The sequence below is a fragment of the Spinacia oleracea genome, chromosome 1 (assembly GCF_020520425.1).
Source record: "Spinacia oleracea cultivar Varoflay chromosome 1, BTI_SOV_V1, whole genome shotgun sequence".
Taxonomy (NCBI): domain Eukaryota; kingdom Viridiplantae; phylum Streptophyta; class Magnoliopsida; order Caryophyllales; family Amaranthaceae; genus Spinacia; species Spinacia oleracea.
The window spans coordinates 7,799,129-7,805,832 of record NC_079487.1 but is presented as its reverse complement, the minus strand read 5'-3'; the positions used below and the strand labels follow the sequence as shown (position 1 = coordinate 7,805,832).

General features: G+C 42.5%; 1 pseudogene; it reads right to left on the bottom strand.

Annotated features, from left to right (window-relative positions):
- Positions 1 to 4,617: 4,617 nt before the first annotated feature.
- LOC110776151 (glucose-1-phosphate adenylyltransferase large subunit 1-like) lies at positions 4,618 to 6,578 on the bottom strand (annotated as a pseudogene).
- Positions 6,579 to 6,704: the final 126 nt, after the last annotated feature.

Genomic DNA, 6,704 nt, shown 5'->3' with positions numbered 1-6,704 from the left:
ATTCCGGCGCCCAGGGCTGGGCGCCGAAGATTCCGGCGCCCAGACCCAGGCGTTGAAAATAGGATCTGGGCCGAACTTTTTTGTCAGATTTGGACTCTTAAACACGGAGCTTTGAGACTTATCCGAATTTCTTAGTGCGTATCAACTTATGACGGAATGCGTCTGGGCCCGTTACAAACTCTAGGTTCGTTAGGAATTTAATTAATACGTAACTCTTATTTTCGAATTATAACAGGAATAGAATTCCTTTTGCCAATTCTATCTCTTTTAGGACTTATGTTGGAGTGCAACACCTAATTCTGACAGATTTCTATCTTTTATGACTTTGCCACTTTTAACAACTACTTCTTACGGCAGTTACTATTCTTAGCAGGTTTCTATAAATAGCAGTTTTGGCTGAAATGAAAGGGTGATCGAGATTCGTTATTTTATAGGAGATGCGTTGCCAAATGGAGATTTGTGTTCTCATCATCGAACCTTCCCTTTCGGGAATGGGGACAAAAGTAGGTGTCTACAGCGGCATCACCCCTTCCTCTCCTGCTTTCCTTCGTCTTGTAGTTATTGCCCCTTCCTCTCGTTCTCCCCAGGGATGGTTCACCCTTTACAGCCGTCCGGGAATAAGACAGTGGTGGGTAAGACTTCTAGTTGGGTTTGGTGGAGGAAGAAGTGGTATATTGTTCGAATGGAAGACCTCTCTCTTTCAAGGTGTCTTTCTAGGTGGAACCGTCGGCCCCGCTATTTATCTAAAGACGACGCCTTCCCTCGCCTTTCGTTAAGGGAATGGGGACTAGTAAAGCCCTTGTTCCAGGCCGAGATGTATCGGCTGTCGTCAAGGAGCCATGCCTGGGTGCCTAATGCTTGGCTTCCCCATGTAGGCCAGTTCACCAATATAGTCTTTCTTTCGGCCGTTGGTCTTTGTTCCTATTTGAGTAGAGGTAGTTTTCCATAGACTTTCACTCAACATCGCTCTTCTTTTTCTTCTACTAACCCTTGGCTTTGTAGATTCTGCCATGGATCGTCTATCCTCCGAAGACAAGGGCGTAGTGGACGTACCCGCTTGGCTGTCCGAGGTATACACTGAGGACATTCTCAAGGCCGTGGAGGCCAAGAAAAAGGACTCCTCCAAAAAGTCCGGCGAGGATGCCTCTGGTGACGTCGCCAAGGTTTTTTTTTTTTATGCCTCTGTATTTCTTTCTGATTTCGATTTGGTCGTTGACTTCTAACATTTTTTAGGAGCCCACTTCGTCAGTTACGAAGAAGCGTCCTACATCTTCGACGGAGGCTCCTAAGCCAAAACGGCCCTTCTTTAAGAAGATGGGTACGGCCGATGCTGCAACAAAGCTGTCGGTACCAAAACCGTATGCTCCCCTAGCTGGGGGAGAGGTTCTTCTTAACCAGGCGTCCATTCCTCCACCTGAGCAAAAAGAGGTCTCTTCCCAGGTGAACACCGAAGGGGATTTCGCTGCCGGAGCGGCTGCTGACGAAGTAGCAGCTGAACAGGCTGAGGCTGCTGACGCCACCACCTCGTCCAAGGAGGACAAGGGTAAAGGCAAGGAAGCTGAAGCTCCTTCTACTGATAATGCCTCCATGCCTCCTGCAGCTTCGCCAATTGGTTAGTGTTTCTATACTTTCAATCTGTTCTGTCAAGTCGGTATTTGCATGGTGTTTGATAACTTGACGTTTGGTTCAGTTGAGATGTTCAAGCGGATGCGGCGGGCCGAGGTGGCGAGCATCCCCCTTCTGACGGTTTTAGCTCAGAGGCGAAGGATAAGATCCTTTCGGACGTGTATGCGGTCATTCCTGAGGAGTATGTGAGGTCACTCCCCGGGATTGACTTGGGGTTCTTTGGGTCCATTCAGTCCCTCGTCCTTGATGTGAGACACTTACTCCCGGTTCTCTTTATTTATTATTACATATACCCTTTTTTTACTCTATTTCGTCTCCGACAGCTCTTCATCCGCTGTGCCGAGAGTAGGAACTAACGCTTTGATATTCATAATGAGATGCTCAAGCACAAGGACCAGATTGAGAATCATGAGCAGTATGCTGAGAAGACAGCCAGATTGATCAACTTGGATGCGGACAAGAAGATTAAGTCCGAAAGGGAAGCTCTGAGGAAGGCTGAGGAGGACGCCCAGAATTATGAAGAGAATTTGCTGGAGCATGAGGAGAGGCTGGCCGCGCTGAGAAAGGAGTACTCGCTCGTCTCGGAGCGGGTGACTAATTTCTCTTCCACGGTGGACGTCCTTGAGGGTCAGCTCAAGGCCATGCAGGGGAAGATTGAAGCCGTGCGCAAGGAGGCTGCGAGCTCTTTCAAGTTGGGCGAGGAGTCCATCTTGGAGAGTGCCCAAAGGGCGTGGGATCAGTCTATGGATGGGAAAGACTTTTCCTGGTTCAAACGCCGTATCTCCTACCAGATGGCCGTTTCGACGGCTAGACACCTAGGCTTAGATCCCCCTGAGTTCGTTAGTGACGGGGAGGAGGACATGGAGGAGGACGAGGTGAACTCCCCTGAAGGCCAAGACGTCCAGGACGGGAGTTCTATCGCCCCTCATCCTTGAGCAGCTTTCATATGGTTGGTTTGAATGACGTCGTGGGCGTTTGTAATAACTTTGGTGCCTTTTGGCATTTATTTGATTTGGTTTGTTTGCGCCTTAAGCGCTATGTATAAACATTTTGTGCCTTCGTGCACTTATTTTATTTTAATTCCTTTTCAGTTCGTTACTGATTTCTTGGGAATTCTTTTTGGGTCCATTTGATGGACGGGAACCTCGGTGTTTTAGGTGATCGGCCTAATTTGAGGCGCTAATCTAGGCCACTTCTCAGGCCGTCAATCGACTAGTCTTTTTAGACACCATCCAAGGAGGAAGTCTCATGTCTGAATGTTTGCTCTTGTTAAGTCTTCTTTCTCTCTTTTTTGGGCGCCTTCAGAAGAGAAGGCGTCATGTTGGATGTCTGAACCCTTTGTGTTTATTAGCACTGGGTATTGTTTATTTAGTAGATATTGACGCCACTATTTAGGGAGTGTTTTCTTGTGAGTTTCTTCACCCCTTAGTTTTTTTTTTTTTTTTAATTTTAATTTTTTTTTTTTTAAAGGGTTTAACTGAGACTTGTATTCGTCAGATAAGAAAATATTCATTTACTAAATTGCACGCTAAATTCACCGCGTCTTAGGCGGGCATTTACAAGCCGTTTTGTGGGCTCTAGTACAATAGCTAGGCCGTTTTGTAGGCTCTAAGTACAATAGCTAGGCCGTTTTGTAGGCTCTGAGTACAATAGCTAACCTAATGATATTCTATTTTTAGCCACTTTCCTCAATCTTGACCGTGTCTATTTGGACGGGTTTTGTTTCTTTGGCGACTTGAGATTCATCTTCATGCTTTCGTTTGCCTCTGACTTCGGCAGAATCTTGCTTCCATGCTGACGGGTTGAGGGTCGTCAGATAACAGTCCCTAGCCTGTTGTTGATCTCCATGTATGGTGCCTATTACTCCATCATTGCACACAAACTTCAAAAGCATCAGATGGGTGACGACTACAGCTTTAATCTTGTTCAAGGTGGGTCGTCCCAAGATGACATTGTATGCAGTCAAGTCTTTAACAATTAGGAAGTCCACCTCCATCTTTCGTCCATTTTTCCTATCCCCAATTCGAACCGGCAGAGTGATGACGCCCACAGGGTGAATGATGCTCCCTCCGAAGCCAATGATGGGATAGTGAATTCTTTCGATGGTTTTGGGGTCATACGCTAGGCGATTGAGGCATTCTAGACTCATTATGTCGGACGAGCTTCCCGTGTCTATTAGAATGTGTTTTGAAGGAAATAATGCCCTTGGTCCAAGTATGCATTCAATGATAAGTCTAATAAATGCGGTTCAGTATTAATTAACAAGTTAATAATTCAGTGAGATCAAGTGAGTTGAATGCCTAGCTAGAGGCCGCTTCAGTTCAAGTGGAATTAATGATATTAATCCACAGCTTACTCTTGACTGAACCGGTAGGGTCACACAAATAGTACGTAAACGGATCAAGTCACTACTACAAAAAACCCTTTTGGAGTCGCCTCTTAACCACCTATAGAGTCGCCTCATGGGCGACTCCACAGGGGGCGATTCTATAGGTACCCCCTTTATGTGTCGCCTGTAACCCGACACTGTAGGGTGGTTTATGTGTCGTCTCTTATGTTGGAGGCGACTCTGTAGAGGAATTCTATGCATTTGTATGTACTTTTTCGAGTCACCTACTTCATTTGAGGCGACGCATATGGTGCCCTATCGTGTCGCCTGTTTCGTTTGAGGCGATGTAAATGGTACTCTACAGTGTCGCCTACTTCGTGTTAGGCGACGCATATGGTACTCTATGGTGTCGCCTGCTTAGTTTGAGGTGATGCATATAGTACTCTTTAGAGTCGCCTACTTCGTTTGAGGCGATGTATATGATACTCTATGGTGTCGCCTCATTTGTTCGAGGCGATGCATATTTTATTTTGCGTTATTGAGTCGCATCTTAATTCGAATTGTTATTATATATATAAATATAATTGCAACCTATGTAGGACTCGAACCTACATATATGTGCGTGGCACATTGCTCTACCATTTGAGCTAATAGGCTTTCAAGAAAAATTAATGGTAGTACCACTTGAAATACTCGGCCGAAAAGAGGAAAAAGTTACTTAAGATGCTGACGCTTTGTATATAGAGTAATACATATATCCTTCACAGCAAAGAGATCATCTTTTAGAATTATACCTGAACATTATGATCCTTCACAGCAAAAGGAAGAATTTCAAACCCAAAGTCATTGCATCTTGGGTATGCCTGTGTTAGAAGTTTAAGTAGAACATATGTCTTAAACACATAAACTCCCATGGATTCAATGTAAGGTTACTTGATGCATCTTTTTGAGATAATCCAAGGATTTCGGTGTGCACTTGCTGTAGAAAATCGGACATCATAATGATTTAGTCTTGATCCTTTTCAGTTGTATAAACAAAGAAAACATAAGCACATAATAGAAAGATTTTGTCACCATAGATTCCAAGTCAAACCCCTTGGGTTTTTCACAAAACTGGACAACTTGGCCTCTGATGTGTATCTTCATCAATCCATAATCTGCAAGGCTGGTATAAGGCGTAAATGAAGCCGAATACAGGCAGGAAACTCAAGTAAATAAATATAATGGATAAAGAAAATTAATCAATGATAGAAGTGTCACTGTGGAACTGTGGAAGCATACCTCTCACCCACATGAACACAAGAAACTGTGATATCAGAGTTTCTGTTAATGTTAATGTGATTCTGCAAGTGATTTAAGCGAAGATAGTTAAGATCATTTTGTGGTGACCAAAAATACAATGATTCAAATCAAGAAGAATCTTATCCAATACCCGCACAAGATCCATATAGTCCATTTTGTAGAGCTGATCACCAGACAATATCAGAACATTCTCGATATTCTTATTCTTCGCATCATGTATATATTACAGAAATTTAGCCCATACCCTTCTCACACAGTCCAATACTTTTGATTATGTAGGCTCCCAAGCAGAATTAAAGAACTAGAAAATCAACTATCCCTACCTCAAACAGCCATATAAATTGTCTTACAGCATCAGTTGTTCCTTGAAACCAGTTCTTTCCTGTTTCTCCTTGTGTTTGTGTAGCTGCCAAAACCTGTTAATCAAATAAGATTTGACAGAATTCTATGTCAATTTTCTATTATTATTTGATTAGACAATCCAAAGTCACATCTCAAGGCGAACTAAGGGTATGTTGCACCAGAAGTTTACCTCCACAAACCGTCTCCAAAGTTGATACCGTTTCCATGATAAGTGAGGTATATGTGGAGATTTAGGGAAGCAGAATTGAATTGAGTTAATATGAATACTTGTTTATACCACTGTTGATGAAGTTACTCATTGGAATATCAATAAGCTTGTAGCATCCTCCAACATTAACCTGTATCATACTTGAATTAATATACCAGGGTCCATAACCGAAAAATCTGATTCAAAACTTTATTTATTGCATGAATTCAAACTTACTTACAGCAGGTGTTGTTGTTCTGCTGGTAAAAGGAAATAGTTGAGCTCCTGCACCTCCTCCCAATATAATTGATGTCACATTTTTCGGATCACCTCTTTATCTTTCGATAATTAGAGCCCAGTAATCTGCAATATAATTAACTTCAAACACTAAAAATTTCTTTTCTTTGGATGAAAAAAATAGTCTGAAAACAAATAAATACTACCTTAAACTAATCCACAATAGAAGATACTCTCATAGACAACATACCATAGTATCCAACTTTAAAACATTAATTGTTAAGCTTCATTTTTTGCATTAATCACATCAAGTTACACGCTATATAAAAGATGCAGAGGAAACATTAAAGAAATGAGAAACTACATCTCTAATCTACTATGTATTGTCATATAGTCCTTGTGTTTACAACAAGAATCTAAGCGCCTACCATGATCAAAAAGTTGTATGCAATGAAGAAATCTACCGTGATATTTCTCACAATAGCTGCTAGCATGGTCGAAAGCTCCTTCCGCCTCTGTAGTCCTCAAATACATTAAATGTCCTTCTTCCTACATGAATCTTGCACCCAATTCTTTTGCACCAAAGTGATCTCCACTCACAAGCCGCAACATAAACTTCAAGTTCTCCGTCAATAAGAGTGATTACTTATATCCAATCAT